We start from the raw sequence: 18,519 nt of genomic DNA, 5'->3' as shown, positions 1-18,519 counted from the left end.
AACTAACTACTACAAAGATGTATAATGTATTTATGCATTAGTATCAGGAGATATTGAAATAAACGTATTATACTGTCATAAGTATATAGGCAGGCTCTCTCTCTCTCTCTCACTATATATATATATATATCTTTACATAGTAACAGCTGTTCTGTTTGTTATATTTACGTGGTTGTGTCCAGGCTTGTGTCTCTTTAAATGTTGCTGCCACAAAGAATTGTGGGAAGGCATTTTCTCCTTTCCTTTTGTAAAGTGCACCCCAATGTTTCCTATGCTAAAGGAGATAAGTTAGGAAGCATTGAAAGTCATTGGGTGCCCTAGGCGTATTTGCTTTTTTTCACCCCACCCCACAAAACAGAAACAATTATGAAATAAAAAGAAAACAACAAAATGTGTATCAATATTTATTTATATAAATATTTGTATTAGTAAGAAAAAAATGAATTGTTCAATTAGTCACACACAAAAAACTGAAGAAATGTCACAAAACTTTGCAAAGACAGTTTGTATTACACACAAGTATTTGAAATAATTAATGTTGCTATTGTTGTAAATACAAATAAGAAGTATTTTTAAATGCAACCTTCTTCAATAAAACAAATCAAATAATTATATTCTAATTATAAATTTTGCTACTGTTGTTAAACTTTAATAAATATAAATACAAATAAGAAAAACAGAACTATACAATTAGTCACACAAAACACAGGAATAGTTATAAAACTTAATAAACTCTGCGGAAGACAGTATAGATTAAATAACAGAACAAGAATTTTCAGCAGTTGTGGGAAGCTCTACAGACACACACATCTACATTTCATTCCAGGGCAGGGATCCAGGGGACACTTCACAGCTCCACTGCCACAGCAGGTGTCCGCACAGCCCGGCCTCTGCACCACCAAGCCCAGGAGGAAAGTACCCAGGCCCTGTCAGAGCATTGCCACGGGCAGTGTCGGTTGTCAAGCAACATCCAAGCAACATTGTGACACCCGGGCCACACGGGCATGTTGCGGTTGTTCACAGGGAGATTATCTAGGTCCGGTTAACCGAACTTCTACCGATTCTAACGATGTACAGCATGGTCATACTGACCAAACTTTCTTTCGTATGTTACCTTGTCGTTGTATGTAAACCTGGTAGCTGCAGTAGCTAGCTTAATAGCAGAGGCCTACTTGAATTACGGACGACAGTAACATTACTGTATATACAACCAAACATCCACCTCCAGACTTTACCACTGCTCAATGTTTTGAGATCGGTCAGGTACTCTGACGAGCTATCATGCACAAACTAAATGCATGATAGCTAGGGATGAGCGAGTACACCATTATCTGTATCTGTATCTGTTCAACCAACTAAATGATCTGTAGCCATACTCAGAAGTGGGCGGGACTTGTATTGGAAGTGGGCGGGGCCTAATCTGAAGTTGGTATTTTAAGCCTAACATGGATATGGGTTGATCAGAAGTTGCTAGATTTATTGTTTGTAAGAAAATGATTTACAGAACAGCCTTAGAATTGAGCTTCAGATCCGATTTCTTGGTGATCTGATCACCAAGATACACCCCAAACTTTGCTGTTCTACTTATGGAATTATCTTCTCCTTTCACTTTAAACTATATACTTGAAATTAATTACTTTTCTTTCTTTTGAATATAAAAAAAGCATGGTCAGTTAGGGCCAGTTATGTTTTCTTACAAAGACATTATTATTTGTCATCCACAGAATTTCAAGTAAAAAGGTTATAGAATAAGAGATGACTTGAGATGTCTTGTTTCTGTCAAGAACCTTTTACTTATTGGTTCAAATAACCTAATTGGGTTATTTAAAGGACAAACATTTAAGGTTCCACAAAGAACCGTTTGCTTATGGTTCCCTGAAGAACCAGTTCAATTGGCTGCTTTAGAAAACCAAAAGAGAACTTAACTAACTAAACCAAATTTACCTCGGGATCAATAAAGTATCTATCTATCCATCCATCCATCCATCCATCCATCCATACATACATAAATAATCAGGAAGTTAGATGGAACTCAGCAAGAGTTTGTGGAAAATCTACAATTTTATTTAGTTGAAAACTAAAACTCGTTATTTTTAAATCTACCTGCTTAAACCAAATTCTTGTTCTTCCCTCATAAATACAACAGCACATAAGTGATGAAATGAAAATTATTTGAACAAATGAAATTGAAAAAGCTATTCAGTCCACTGTTAGTCGGCTGGCCCCACTGCCAAATAGATCCTAGAGGAAACAAGTGGACTCTGTCTAAATTAATGTGTTAAGTTTTTTAAGCATCATGAGGTCCTCAAAAATAATTTTCCACAGTAAAGTAATCTCCACAAAAAAAATACGTCTCCTGCACCTTGAGTGCTATGGACCATTCAAGCCTCAGCACCATTTGTGCTCAGGCCCTAATGACTCTACATGATATGTAGTATAAAATAGCATTAACTTTAAGGATTCCCAGTCTGTTTTTTTTTGTGCAATTTCACCTGTCTTATTTATTTGGCAAAAAGCAAAATGTTTTTAAGGAAGGACAACAAACCTTTCCCAACAGTAAGGCGAGGGGGCTGGGGAAAAATTCATAAATACAAAAAAAACTTGTTGTTGTTCCTGACCAATAGACCAGAGGATTGATCAGATTCTGATGAATTAGAAAACACAAGTATTGTTAAGCACATCATCTATAGCTTTTATAACATGAATTTGAAACCTCAAAGTAGAATAAATGTTATGTTTGAATAAGTCGTACTACAAACACAAAACTCAAAATTCTCAATAACACATGAAATGGAACATGTTGAAGTTCAAAATTCAAATTTAAATTCATTAATATATATCTAATTTTGTTTTTCAAATGATTACTTATCTACACAGGTTAACTGATGCAGCTGTGCAGACTGCAGATCAAACAGCAGCGCAAAGATTCACGCTCCTTCATGGTCTGCAGTGGTAGTTTCAACGTCACGACTAGTTCATTACACAGTTTGAGCAAATCTGGCAAGAAATCACACTGATAATTACTATAAACAATATAATTGTTAAAAATAACATTAGAATTGATCTAATTATAAAACAATATGCATTTGCTGTTCTCCCACATAAGTTTAAATCTGCCCAAACACTAAATATATAGTAAATAGTATCACAAATACTATCAGTTATTGTGTTAAATGAATCGTACACTTAGCCTTAAACATGGAGAAAGCAACTAATTCAGCATACTTTAATGTTTTTTTGAATTGTGAGTTGATCATGGGCTTGACTTTAACAGTCTCAAGAATGGTGGCTAGTGGGTAATGTTAGCTAACACAGCGAACACTATATTTGGTAATGCTAACACAGCTAACACTAACTAGCAAGCTAATGCATTGTGAGCTCTTTAATTACAATGAGGTAAAGGTGTGATTCTGTGTGAAATTATATCACAGTTAAGTGAGACTCCACCACAGATAAATGATTTTATCACATTGTTTGACTGAATTTACCGTGACTGTAGATTTCCAGCTCCAGACCAGAGGGCCGGAAACAGACAAAATGGCGACGTTACATTCTTCTTCTCTCCAAAAGAGATGATATAACATGAAAAAGTTACATGTGTTTTGAAGACCTCTTTTTTTTAATTCAGTTCTCCAAAGAACCATTAACAGCAAAAAAAAGGTTCTGTAGTGAGAAAAGTTTTCCCAGAGCACTCAAAGTTCCCCAGAGCACTTGTGAAGAATCAGTTTTTCTTAGAGTGTAGTGTAAAAAAAATATTTTTTGTTTGAAAAACTCCACAGAAAATAGTAAAAACTGACCTGAATACCAGAATATTGTCTTCATTTTGCTTTTCTGGTTAAACCAACAGTCCAAAACCCTAATTATAGCATTGGGTCCAAGAAGGCAAAGAAAATTTGGACTGCAGGGGGAGACAATGAAGGGTTGCACACAATCAATCAATCAATCCAATATTGTCTTCATTTTGCTTTTCTGGTTAAACCAACAGTCCAAAACCCAATGATATTTCATTTGCAATGGCATACAAACAAAGAAACCCAACACTACACTGTTGTTATGGCCTATAGGGCTTGTGATTTGATGTCACATCCAGTGTTGCCAACTCCTCAGTAAGGAAAGTAGCTATTGGCTGTCCTAAAAGTCGCTAGAAGTCGCTAAATGACGTCATCGCCTAATTTGCATAATTGTAATGGACGCTGTAAGAGAGAGGAATAACGTCGTGGGAGAGACAAAAAGTGAGAAAAAACACCCTAAATATGTGTAGAACTACAAATGAGCTTTCTTCAGTTGATTCTTGTTTTTTTATCTTGCCATTGAAATAGGCCATCACGTCTCAAAATAACTTCATGACTTTAATGCTGTGTCTAGACCCACATTACATGAATCAATTTGGTCCTGTATTGTTAAATGTTAGAATATCAAATTTAATCAAAAGGCTGTTATGTAGGGTGGAATTGCTAGCTCTACGTCCAACCCTCCTCCTTTATCTGGGCTTGGGACCGGCAAAGTGACCCAAAAGAGACACTCTGGCAGAGTTACTTAGGTTTTTTTGGGGGGGTTTTCTTAAGTTTGGTTTAGTTTCTAACCTTATGCTCCAACTAGGAGCCTACAACAAGTCACAGTAAAACATAACATGTTATATAACATTCGTTTTGTAAAGACGGTTATAACTTGACAACATTAACGTGAGTCAAATGCAGTGATTTATTTTAGTGTGACAGTGAAGAAACATTGACAATTACATCCCGCTCTGTAAGCCAGGGCGGGATCAGCGGCGGCTTTGCGCACGCGCAATTCATTTGCAGTCTGGAGGACGCGGAGCGTGGGTCTCCTCTCTGCTCTGACTGCAGCTAGGACTGCTGCGCAAAGGCTACTGTGAGACTGACCGCCTGTGAGTGCTTTGGGACGGCGGAGGGGCTCACGGCAGCACCCGCTGCACGATGAGGGCAGTAACTGCAGAACGATACGTGCTTTCACGTCAGAGTCTCCAAAACACCAGGAAAGTCTCCAATAACACCAGAAAAAGTCACTAGATTTGTTGCTAGTCGCTTTTGACAAAAAAAGTCGCCAGATTTAGCGAGAAAGTCGCCAAGTTGGCAACACTGGTCACATCCCACTGCATTTGAGGGTAATTATTAGGGATGCACGATATGGATTTTTCTGCCCGATACCGATAATTACAAGCTTCACATGGTCGATTCTGATAATTTCCCGTTTCTTATAAGAAGTTCATAGCATGTAGTTTATGCACACCTGAGGGTAAAATAGCAAAATATAGTAAGCAACTATGGATGAATTATTATTCCATTATAACACAACAAAAACAGTTCTGACTCAGTTCTGAGTTTTCATTTAGTTTTTTAGTGAAGTACATCAGAAAACTTCAAACAACTTAAGGTGGAGGAGGAACATTTCTCCTTCAAAAGAATTTAAATATAAATACTTTGACATCTCAAATAAGACATGTCAATGTATTAAAATAGTAATTCAGATAAAATACTGAGCTGCAAAGCTAGTCGCCAGCTTTAGAGTTTAGAGTTTGTATGTTTATGTTTTCACCTGGTTAATTTAATAAAGATGATGAAAAGCACCAGTACTGTCTCTGGCTTTGTGTGAGAGACCCCTGTGGCATGGTCTATTGCCACACTGGCGCCAAATTTGGGACTCCACGCAGCCAGAGACGCGGACCCGTGGGGGCAGATGGTGCTGGTATGGTTGGTGGAGGACTTTGCTGTCGCGTACCGGGAGCAGGCAGCGGAGAGCAGACGGTGGCTGGAGGCTCTCCAGAGGCAGGAGGAGAGGAAGACGGCGCTGATGGAGTGTCTGCTGGCTCGGTCCGGGCCTGCTCCAGCCTGCCTCACCGAGCTGAAGCCGGCCACTGACACTCGGTATGAATGACCTGGTCTGATCTGACCAGGTCTGCCATGGTTCCGGCCAGTAATTGCTTTGATTCCCACCCCTGAGTACACAGCCTGGACACAGTCCATATCTGGAACAAGGCCGTAAAACAGCTGGACTGTAACACGGATCTGCAGGTCTGGAGGCTGATCCGGTCCAGAGTCAGCTGCTATCTGGGTAGGCACTGTGCAGGGGAGGAGCTCTGTGTGTGGCTGGCCTATCAAGGAATGATGTGGACACAGCTATCCAATGAGGATGTTCATTCATCAGGAGTACAGATATTGACACATTTGTGTTCTTAAAAGTACATTATCCATACCGGATACTCCTTTCATCCGAGTATTCGGCTCAACCCTAATTATAGCATTGGGTCCAAGAAGGCAAAGAAAATTTGGACTGCAGGGGGAGACAATGAAGGGTTGCACACAATCAATCAATCAATCCAATCCAATTTTCTTTGTATAGCCATATTCAGAAATCACAATTTGTCTCAGGGCTTTACGATATGCAACATGCTCTTTCCTTACCCCTCTACAAGAACAAGGAAAAACTACCCAAAAATATCTAACAGGGGAAAAAATGTAGAAACCTCAGAGAGAGCCACATGTGAGAGATCCCTCTCCCAGGATGGACAGAAGTGCAATAGATGCCACGTGTAACTGAACACATTAGAAGAAACAGATTTTAGCCTAATGGAAAGGTGTGTCAATGTTTAAAGTATTTATACATAAGAAATTGTCTGGGACCGAGCAGGAAGACCAGAGAGCCACAGATAGTTTTCCTTGAAAAATAGTATTTTAATTTGGTTTTCATTAACAAAAAAGGAAGAGGTCAAACTTCACAAATCTGGGCCAGCGAAAGGTCAACCAACCAAACTAGCCTCCCGTACCCAGTGAAGCCAAGTTAACATCACTACAAAAAACTCCCCCTCAACTTACACAGGGGAACATATATAGTGGCTGATCAAGCCACTCAAAACACAAAAGGGGGGTAGAATTAGACATAATAATATTGAAAACAAACTACAGCCACAACATAACACCCCAGTATAAGGCCGTATAATATTAACTTAGGAACAATAATTAAACATAAATATCAAAAAGTAATCAAAGTTTAATAAATGAAGTATGTTGTATTAAACCAAAATCTATGTGTCCAGTTCTTTATCTGTGATGTGGTTGCGTGTGCAAAGAGAAACAAACTAAGCAAATTAGGAATTAAGAAAGGTTACCACCATGTTACTGAGTTTCAGTGTGTGTGGTTGCTGGTGCGGCAATTACAGAGATGAAGGGAGCAGCAATGACAATTGAAATGGAGGATTTATTGCCGGTAATGGTAAAATATGTGAGTAGGCATATTGTTTATCAAGCAGTCTTGTAATTTTAGTCCATGATCCGCCGCCACCACGATCACAATCCATCATCATGATCAACAATCCACCATTACGATCTATGGTCAGCTGCCACACATGCACACGCACACATACACAAACAAACAAACAAACAAACCAACCAAGCAATTAAGTTCACACACACTCAAGGCATTTTAGGTTCTTTCTGGTCAGTCTAGTCACTCAAAGAGGAAGTAGGAAGATCTGGTGCATATAACTGCTCTGTGAGAGCAACGATTGGCCAAACACCTATACACGAACATTAGTAGCATGACAATGCCTTTGACCTGGTTCCCTGTATTTAGAGCCTTTGATTTTCTGACTCCACTTATTGTTCTGGTCCCAACCATATCAACCATTCATGTCCCACCCAAAGCCTGCTTTACACCCTTACTCTCTCTCTCTTTTTCAACCAGAGTAACTGCACAGAACGAGCATGCTAAGAGTATGAATGACATGCCAAAGGGGGGCTGGGGTGTTGGATTGTGCTGCATTGACACATAAAACCTGTGTTTCTCAGTTTTCAGATGCCTCATTGAAGGCTCTGTCCGCTTTGATATTTTAAGTAGATATCACAACAAAAGGGCCAACAAATGGCAGAAGCGGGGCTGGAGGACTATTTCAGCAACAAGTGGAGGAGCTAGTGTGTGGGCAAGGGTGGAGGAGAGCTCCCTCCTTAGGGACAGGTAGGGTTACCTGGGGAAAGATACTCATGTATTCCCCTCCTCCTCCTGTTCCTGCCAGATCATTGGAAAAACTATATCTGTAGTCCAGATGAGGTGAAGGTGCTGGACTGTAATGTCAGTCTTTCAGAGCCCATAGAAAATGAATAATAATGGAAGCACAGAAGGCTTTTACAAAAACATACAGAATATAATTTCTCATCCAGGATATGTATTCTAGAAGTACATTCTACTAATAATACTTTCAACCGAGTAACCTGTAATATGACAGCAGCTCTTGCTGTTCCCTGATGGTAAGACTGGAAAAAGGAAGTGCCTTGTGTACAATAAACATTTCAGTGTCACACCTCCTCACTTAGGTATGCAGCTCATTGAGTACCCCCCCCCCCACCACCACACACACAGGTCTGGTTTTAATTAAGCAGCCCACCATGTTGGACCACATGTAGATCTCGTTAACACAAGTGTGGGTTTTCTCTGCCAACAAATTCATGATCATCCAAAACACACAAACACACACCTTGTGAAGTCCTACACCTCAATGAATGACTAAAAGCACCCACACATATACTTGGAACTAAAACCCTTGTAAACCTTTCCAATAGAGATTGCACCATTAATCTCACTCTCTGGTTTCGACCGCAAACTCACAAGTAGCACATTTGATTTTACAATAATAATTACATTATTTTTATATATAATAATGTATATTTGGACAAGCTCCTCTCCTTTAGAACAACCGCATTGGTCATTTATGTTCATTTGCACCATTGGAAGTAGCATTGTATTGTTAAACCACTGTCGAACACTGTTGATCACAGAAGGTGATTGGATTAGCCTGCCTACATTTGACTGTATGTGCACAAATGTTTGTGTGTTTTTGTTCTACCATAATTAGCCAAAAAGCATGTAGAGCAGGGGTCATTAATAGATGGACCATGCTCCAGATCCAGACCCAAGCGCTGTCTTATCTGAACCGGGACCTATAATCAATAGATCATTGAGAACTGTTATATTTTGACAGAGCTCTTCTATTTTAATCACAGCTTTTCTAGCTTTTACAGCACTGGTTTAGCGGCCCAGGAAACTCACAGGACAAAAGATTTCTGTCACTGTTACAAATTGCAATAGATACACACAAAATGTTAAGTACTCTGTGTTGTAGGCTGTGCTCTGATACTTTTAATAAAATGTCCTGTCCGAAATAGCACACGTCTTTAGAAAAGATGTTTTCAGTTGATACAGAGGAATTGAAAATAAATAGGACTGAAATGTTGAAATTAATGTAATAAAATGAAATTAAAGAATATTGTGAGGAATATATATAGAGAAAACTTTATATAAATAGCAAAAAATTGTATTGTGTCTAGTGGTGCACCGATGTATTATATTCGCCTCGTTTACTGCCATCGGCGTATCGGTAATAAACTTGACTTTCACCGATAACATTGGCCGATGTTCATTGGTATGTTTTCTGCAGCCTGCCAATCTGGCATCCAGATTATGGTACACTGACGCCGGGTTTACACCGGGCGCTGAAGCGCCGCGCCGCGCAGCGCAGCGCCAAGGAAAGCCAGGCGCCTCCCATCCACCCCCCTGTTAAACCTTTGTGCGGTTCACATGGGCTGCGATGCGCCGCGCCAGCGCCCTTCACCGATGGTTTCGGCGTGCGAGCGAGCGTATCGCGCCAGGAAACAGACTGAAAAATGATTTTAAACGATATAAATGACATATTTTATATGATATAAATGATCAAATATGCATCCCATACTTTGTATTCCCCTTCTGTTGTCCTGGAGTTTTAATTTTCCCAATTTTCCCAATCACATAATTAAATGTCCCCCTCTGCCCATCCACTACAGCCACACAAGCAGTCATATAGATAAAAAGAGAGGGGGCTAAAGGCTTGCTTGGAGAATACGTCATTTACCCCCGACACCCGACATTGAACGGGTTACATACAACAACAAGCGGAGAATCGCGGGCTGACCGGCGCGGAGAAATGCGGGTCCGGTGTGAACAGCCAGGCGGCTGCGCGCTTGACAATGACGCTGCGCGGCGCGGGGCAAGCATCTGTTTACAGTTGAGATGATGTCTTGAGTAGGCCTGGTGATACTGTTAAATGTTTGGCTGAATAGGTGTCTATGTCCATCCATGGCATCTAAAGTTACACTTGTCACTTTTTCTGTTTTTCATATTATTCAATTAATAAGCAAATATCGGTATCGGCTATCGGCTAGATTGTTGTTTTAAATATCGGTATCGGCCAAGAATTTCCATATCGGTGCATCCCTAATTGTGTCCATTCCACAATCAGGGGATTGAAATGACTTTCATATTTGTATTTAGTTGTGATGATATTGTGAACTATAATTTCAATCAGCTTGTTGTTGACTTGACAGATTTGACAGAAGAAATCAGGAGCTCAGACAAATGTGAGGATTTACATCAGTTCTGTGTTTTATATTCAGGTGGGTGTGTCCACATGTAACTTTGATGTGTAACTTTAAATGTTGTTGTTGCATAGAATTATGGGGCAGCATTTTCTCTTCCCCTTTCATATAGGATGGTCCAATGTTTTCTATGCTGAAGGAGATAAGTTATGAAGCAATGAAGCTCGTTTCCTTATCATTTAGAGAATTTGAACAGCTCTCATTATGATCGCCGCTGAAATACTTCCAGGTCCATTCACTAAGTTAGGAAGGTTCCTAAACAAAATGGACTATTAAAACCCAATAACACATGTGATGCCATTCAGCCAATCAAATCTCTGAATTTAGAAGAGCAGTGAGTGAGTTACACAAGGCTAAAGCTCTGATACAGGATCTGGGACTGGAGAGTACAGATGGAAAACCAGAAACAGGTCTCAGGCAGATGGCCATGAGAAGATGAGGAGCAGGGGTCCAACGGGTTGCAGACCAGAGGCAAGGGGGAGGAACTGGAGTAGAAGTCGGACGAATCGCTGCCTGGGGACCAGGAACAGACGTTGGCTGAACCACCGACTGATGACCAGGGGCAGGAACTAGGGCAGGGGTTGACTGGGCAGCCAACTTGAGATCAGGAACAAGCTTAGGACAGTCCAACATTGAAGTTACAGAGACATCAGCCGAGACCCCCGACATCGGAACAGCATAGACGGCAGCTGGGACCCCTAACACCAGAACAGCAGAGAGATTAGCTTCTCCAAGGCCAGTGGGGTACCGAGGTACGGGTTCACTTAGGATGTGGACTCTGGACTGGTTGGTGGGCGGCTAGCAGGCCATGGAGCAGACTGAAACTGAGACTAACAATAAGGTGAAACTTCACTGGGTCCATGTCTTGGTCAGTTCATACTGTCATAGCATGGAGAGCAGCAGGACCCAACAAGGAGTGTCTTTTAATGCAGGCCGATTTCAAAACAAAGGAAAATCTGTGCAAAAGAAAAGCGGGGTCCATAAATCTAAATCTAAATCATCTAAACACGGAGAAACACTTGGAAAACCAAAAGAGCTGTAACACACAATAAGGATCCAGATGAACAAGGTGAACAAGATGAACCAGGGAAACAAGACAAATTGACAAGACAAAGGGAAGGGGCTCAGTTTCATGGCAGGTGGGATATAAGTGGAAAAGAAAGGAAGAGAAAATCAGGTGTTAAAGACATATCAAAATTTCTTTCATAACTTTAAGTCAGGATTATCTGTACATAATGTACCAAATTGTGAGAATTGGATCCTCAGCCTAGTAAGGGCTCAAGCACTGATAACACCCCCTAACAATTTTAAATATCAAAGGCCCCTGATTTAATTTTACCCCAAGACTAGAAAAAATAAATACAGACCATCTTACAGAGGAGTCAAGAGCCTGACACAAGTCTCAAGGAAAAGACTGGGTGATCAAGTGGTCACTGAATCCTGCATGGTGCATGCCACATTATCACCTGGCCTCCGTTATTGGTCTTCTTCTGCCTACTTATCTTCACGGGGCCTTCTCCTCCCATTCAGTTGACTAGGGCTGCTCACATCATCTTTCAGTTTAGCATAGTCAAAAGCAGTACAAGAAATAATCCATCGATCGAATGAAAGTTCCTGTTTTGACCAAATTCAAATAGGATTCACCCTGCAGCTGCATTAAATCATGGAACTTTTGCCTGTAGGCTTCCGGTACAGTGCCAAAAGCTTTTAAAACAGCTTTCCACAGAGCATCATATTCAAGGCCTACATGACTGTCCAAGGCTGCCACTGCTCTTTGGGCTTTCCCAGTAGGCACACTCTGCACCAACAATGAGCACTTTTCCTCAGGCCAATCACTTTCCTCAGCCACCTTTTCAAACATTTCAAAGAATATGTCAACTGCACTCTCTTCAAAACGTGGCATGAGACTGTGTGCTAGATTGTCATTTAGATGGACTTCCATCTCTCTTGGGACACTGACTTGTAACTTTTCCAGTAGCAGTAGGTCTTTCAGTTTAGCATAGTCAAAAGCACTAAAAGAAATAACCGAGCGCTGGCTGTGGTGGCTGTGGTGATGTCACTGAGAAGATGGCTGCTTGAGAGATGGGCTCCGGCGTCATTGCTAATTATTATGCCTTTTTCTGTTGACATCTGAGACATTTCACTGTATTTAACATAGCATCAGACTTAGCATTCATTCCACCTCCAATTAAAATGCTGAATCTCTGAAAACACTATGGTAATACAACTCAGCAACAACTGAGCTTCAAGGCTAACATGAAAGCTTCGGTACATGCCTCTCTAATGCCTTCCCAGCCAGGGAAATCGAGGATGTGTGCTGGCAGGGTAATAGAATAAGCTTCTACCGAGATTTTTCAAAGGCTTCTCAGGATCGATGGCACTCATTCCTACAGTTGTTTCACGTGGCCAAGATTTTGTTCGGAATCGGACTCCCTGCTCTTTTACGGATTCAGGAGGTGCTAAACACCGCTTTGATGACCCAAAGAAGGCCTTGCAGTGCATCAAAAACAAATGCTGCTCCGGATAGTACACTTTTACGGTAGCGTACCTTGCTTTGCCCCTCTCCCTGTAAACCACTGAAATGGACAATCTGAGTTATTTGAGCAGCCTTTTTTATTTAACTACGAGACTGTTGGCCGGTGAACTTTCATACTTTCAAAGTAAATATTTTATCCTTCTCTGCCACTGTGAGGTTGACTCAGATTTTTTTAGATCTGCTCATTCACCAAGCTCAACACTTTTCAGTTTTGTTTTTGTTTTGTTGTTCTTTTTTATCGGTGATGACCTGAACTTTGAACTCATTATTTTTAAGTGTGAACTGGCTCAATACTGCTCGTCAGTTTGTGTATATGCCCTGAATCACTTCCGTGGACACGCACATGGAATAGTCCATTGTAGTGGGGGGAGGGAGGTTGCTGAGACACTAGTTACTCATAAATTATAGGCATTCTGATGCTATTTTAGTGTATCAATTTTTAGAATGAAATGATTAATTAATGAAGAGTAAAAATAAAAAAATCTTAACCATAAGTTTATTAGGTGTTTTATGTGGCCCCTGGTAGTTCGGGGGCCTAAGGCAATTGGCGACCTTTGCCAATGGTTAAGTCCGCCTCTGGCTGCAGCGTGTTGGCTGAAGGATAAAAGCGATCAGATCTCTATCTCAAGTTCCTTCAAGACAGGGGTCTATCATCAAGTCAACTAGCAGCCTTACTCTCATAGGGAGACTGCAAGAAACCTTTAAAGTAAACCCAGTAAAAAAGCAGTGATTGAGTCTTGCTGTTTGCAAGCATAAGCAGTTGGTTTAAAAATGAACCTATTGTGCTGGAACTTATCCATTAACATTCCCATGGACGAGTAAATTTCCATCAATTTAAGAACTTGGTAAAAACAATTTTTACTTTCACTTTTACTTTACTTTCACTTCCTCAGCCTGCAGCTTTTTCAAGCAGCAACCCCAGTGCAGCAGCCAGGGTTTGTCCCCATTGGTCCAGTATTACGAAGAAGGATATCACAATGCTTATACAGGCCTCATCTCAATCACTACAGACCTCTATGGAAGCGCTGCAAGGGGACGTGAGTTCATTCAACAAGCGCCTTACGGAAACAATAGTGGGAGAAAATTTCGAGCGGCTCACTTCGGCTGAAGCGACCATAAAAACCATGCAGTCACAGAACAAACTTCTCCAAGACCGTTTGGAGGACCTGGAAAACAGGTCTCGACGAACCAACCTCCGCATCGTGAACGTACCAAAGGGCAGCAAGACGGGCAGGGAACTGAAGCAGTTTATAGCAGACTTACTGATGGCGACACTGGGGCCGGAGCTGTTCACTTCACCTCCGCTGATTGACCACGCACATCGCACCGGACCGCTACCAGAATGAGGATCCACCAAGTCCAGGTCTTTTATTGTGTGCTTTCACAACTACTCAGATAAGGAAAAAATATTAAGATGGGCCATGAAACATGAATTAAAGTACCACAACGTGACCTTGAGAGTTTAACAGGACATGAGTGTCACACTTGCCAGAAAGAGAGCGGCTTTCAATGACATTAAACTGTACAGAAAGGGGGTCTGCTTCGGACTGTTACACCCGGCCCGCCTGCGCGTCACCTTGGAAGGAGAATCCGTCTACTTTGACACCCCTGTAGAAGCTGAAGCCTTCTACGACCAATGGATAATCGGTTAAAGAAATCACGGCATCAAAAGAAGGTCCCAGAAGCAGGCGCACATAGGCGTGCATGCATGTACACTACCCATTTGATATGCGGACGTTTTTTCTTTTCTTTTCTTTTTTTTGGGGGGGGTAAAATGGTTACTGTCAGCCCGCCACTATCATTGTAAAGGTGGGAGCTACTCTTTTCTTTTCCCCTAAAAAAAAAAAAAAATACTGTTACCCTTTGTAGTACAAGTTCAAGTTTTGATAACTTTCAACATATACTTGTTGTCCGCAATTATACTTTACTTTATTAATCTCTATTGCGGTGCCACAAAGCTGGTCTTAAACTCTCATTTGATGTGTTGGGAGAACCTCCTAGTTAGAAGTAACTAAGGAAGGCTTAACTGGAAGTCCAAGTTAAAGTTAAAGGAGTCCTGCGGCTAGCCGCTGTTAGGGAGACCAGCATAGGAATGTTATTTTATGTTCAAGAAGTCTTATTTTTAAGGGTATTATATAGTTCAGGGTTGTTCAGGATATACACTGCCTCTATGGGAAAAGAAAAAAATCCTAACTTTAAGTACAAAGCAGACCTATGTTAAATGGAATAAATACAGGAGATGGTATTACAAGATTATTCACTTGGAATGTCAAGGGACTAAATGGCCCCATTAAAAGAGCTAGAGTCTTCGCTCACTTGAAAATACTAAAGGTTGAAATAATTTTCCTACAAGAAACCCATCTATCCACAGGAAACCAAGTGAGATTACGAAAACCTTGGGTAGGTCAAATCTTTCACTCTACTTTTAATAGTAAATCAAGGGGGGTGGCCATTCTTCTTCATAAAAAAGTACAATTTACTGCAGCAGACATTATCTCAGATCCAAATGGGCGTTATATTATAATTTCAGGTTCACTTTCTCACACACCAGTGATACTTGTTAATGTTTATGCCCCTAACTGAGATGATAACTTTTATAAAGAAAATGATCTCCAATATTCCTACCCTAAACTCTCATAATTTAATATTTGGAGGAGATCTGAATTGCTTAATTAATCCCAGTCTGGATAGATCCAACCCTACTTTAAAACCGCCTTTGAAAATGGCGAAGACCCTGTCGGCTTTTATGGATCAGGTTGGATGTATTGATCCCTGGAGGTTTAAGAACCCCACTGATAGGATTTTTTCTTTCTATTCACATGCCCACCAGACCTACTCTCGAATAGATTATTTTTTTATTGATAAAACTCTCCTTCCTTCAGTGGCTAACATAGAATACTCTGCAATAGTAGAATCTGACCATGCCCCAGTAATTTTAGATCTATCATTTAATCTCTTACAAAAACCCCATCCCCTATGGAGGTTGGTTCCCTTCTGCTTGGGGATAAAAGCTTTTGTGATGTGATAAATACAGTTATTGATGAGTTACCAAAAAGATAATGTATCCCCTTCTCTTCTTTGGGAGACTCTTAAAGCTGTCATTAGGGGGGAAATTATAGCTTTTTCTTCTTTGCAAAATAAATTACGTAAAGAGAAACAAGATCAACTCATTAAATCAATCAGAGATTTAGATTTACAAAACTCAACGATACCGTCCCCTGAACTTCAAAAACAAAGATTAAATCTGCAAAAGGAGTATGATCTACTGTCGCCAGGCAAAGTTGAAAAGCAACTATTAAAAGCTCAGGGTAGTCATTATGAATATGGTGAGAAAGCAGGAAGGTTATTAGCTCATCAACTTAAAGTTAAATCTGCCTCTCAGCAAATATCACAAATTAAAAACATATCAAATGATGTGACAGTAATTCCAATCCGAAATTAATGACATCTTCAAAGAGTATTATTCTAACTTATATCAATCAGAAAACCCGCCAAACAACACAGACATGGAAAAGTTCCTTGAGGGCCTTATATTCCCAAATATTGATAACGACCAAGAAAGGAAACTCGACCTACCATTGAGCATGGGCGAGATACTGGGATCAATTAAAGCTATACAAAGCGGCAGAGCACCTGGGCCTGACGGCTTCCCCATTGAATTTTTAAAGAGATTTTCAGATAAACTACTGCCACTCTTGCTTAACATGTTTAATGACTCGCTATCCAGAGGCACTCTGCCACAAACCCTGACAAATGCATTAATTACTCTTTTGTTAAAACCTGGAAAAGATGCAAATGAATGCGGATCCTATCGAACAATATCTCTCCTGAATGCAGATTATAAAATGTTGGCGAAGGTCCTAGCTGTACGTCTGGAAACAGTTATTCACCAGGTTATCTCTGAAGACCAAACTGGTTTCATAAGGAATCGCCACTCTTTCAGCAATATCCGCCACCTGTTGAATGTTATTCACTCCCCTGTGACTGGAGAAAACCCAGAGATGGTTATCTCTCTAGGTGTAGAAAAGGCATTTGATAGGGTTGAATGGCCATATCTATTCAGGATTTTGGAAAAGTTTGGTTTTGTCCTAAATTTGTGGCATGGGTAAAACTCCTCTACTCCTCACCTAGAGCCTCTGTTGTCACCGATAGATCAAATTCAGAATATTTCAAGTTATACAGAGGTACCCTTTAAGTCCCTTATTATTTGCCTGAGCTATCGAACCGCTATCTGTTGCTCTTAAAGCATCCCCGAACATCAAAGGAATTCACAGATGGAGCACCGAGCATTAGAGTCTCGCTATATGCTGATGATTTATTAGTTTATATCTCTAACCCAGTAGAATCTGTTCCTGCGTTAGTTGGTATCCTTAAACAATTTGGGACCTTCTCAGGATATAAGTACAATTTTTCCAAAAGCGAATGCTTTCCTTGAAACAATTTAGCAATAAGGACTCCAGAAATACAACTACCGTTTTGTATATGTAACTCTGAATTCAAATATCTGGGCATCTATATCACTCGAAAATTCGAAAGCTTGTATGATAGGAATTTCTCTCCATTAATCAATAAGATGAAGACAGACTTTGATAGATGGAAAACCATCTATATTTCACTCACAGGCAGAGTTAATTCTGTTAAGATGTATGTTTACCACGCTTCTTATATTTATTTCAATGTCTGCCTGTGTTTTTGCCTAAGCTCTTTTTTACTACCTTAGATAAGCATATTACAGGTTTCTTATGGAATGATAAGCAACCAAGGATAAGTAAAGTGATGCTACAAAGACATCAATCTCAAGGTGGACTCTCTCTTCCTAATTTCAGATATTACTACTGGGCAGCAAATATACAGAAAATAACATACTGGATCAAGCATCCTCAAGTAAGCTGGTGTCTAAATGAAGCTAAATCGTGTACATATTCCTCTCTTTTAGCATTGGTAACCTCTAGACTACCCTTCTCCCCAAGAAAATACTCGACCAACCCTATAGTAATTGCAACATTGAACATTCTTGCACAATTCCGTAAAAACTTTGGCTTCACAGATTTATCCACTCTTACTTCTATTCATGATAATCACCTCTTTCCCCCACAAAGACTAGACTGTGCATTCTCTGTATGGCTAAAAAATGGCATTTCCAACATTGGTCAATTATACATCACTGGGGTGTTTGGAAGTTCCGGAGATATATTTGAAAGATACAATATCCCTCAATCCCATCTTTTTCGCTATTTCCAAGTGCGACATTTTGCCAGATCTTACAACTCCAATTTCCCTAATTCACCTCTAGACTCAGTGTATGAGAAAATTCTGAACACCCAACAGAAGGTAAAAGGATTTATATCCCAAATATATCAAACCATCAACTCAATTACTGAGACTAATATTGGGAAAATCAAACCGGATTGGGAAAAAGAACTTGGCATGAGCATTCCCAATTCATTTTGGAACCAGGCCCTTATAAGGGTCAATAAAAGCTCATCGTGTGCACGGTTAAATTTACTACAATTCAAGGTACTGTATCGCCTGCACTACTCTAACTCCAAACTTTCAAAAATG

This window comes from Hippoglossus stenolepis, chromosome 1 (genome assembly GCF_022539355.2).
Source record: "Hippoglossus stenolepis isolate QCI-W04-F060 chromosome 1, HSTE1.2, whole genome shotgun sequence".
NCBI lineage: Eukaryota > Metazoa > Chordata > Actinopteri > Pleuronectiformes > Pleuronectidae > Hippoglossus > Hippoglossus stenolepis.
The sequence above is the reverse complement of the archived record's forward strand: the minus strand, read 5'-3'. Positions refer to the sequence as shown.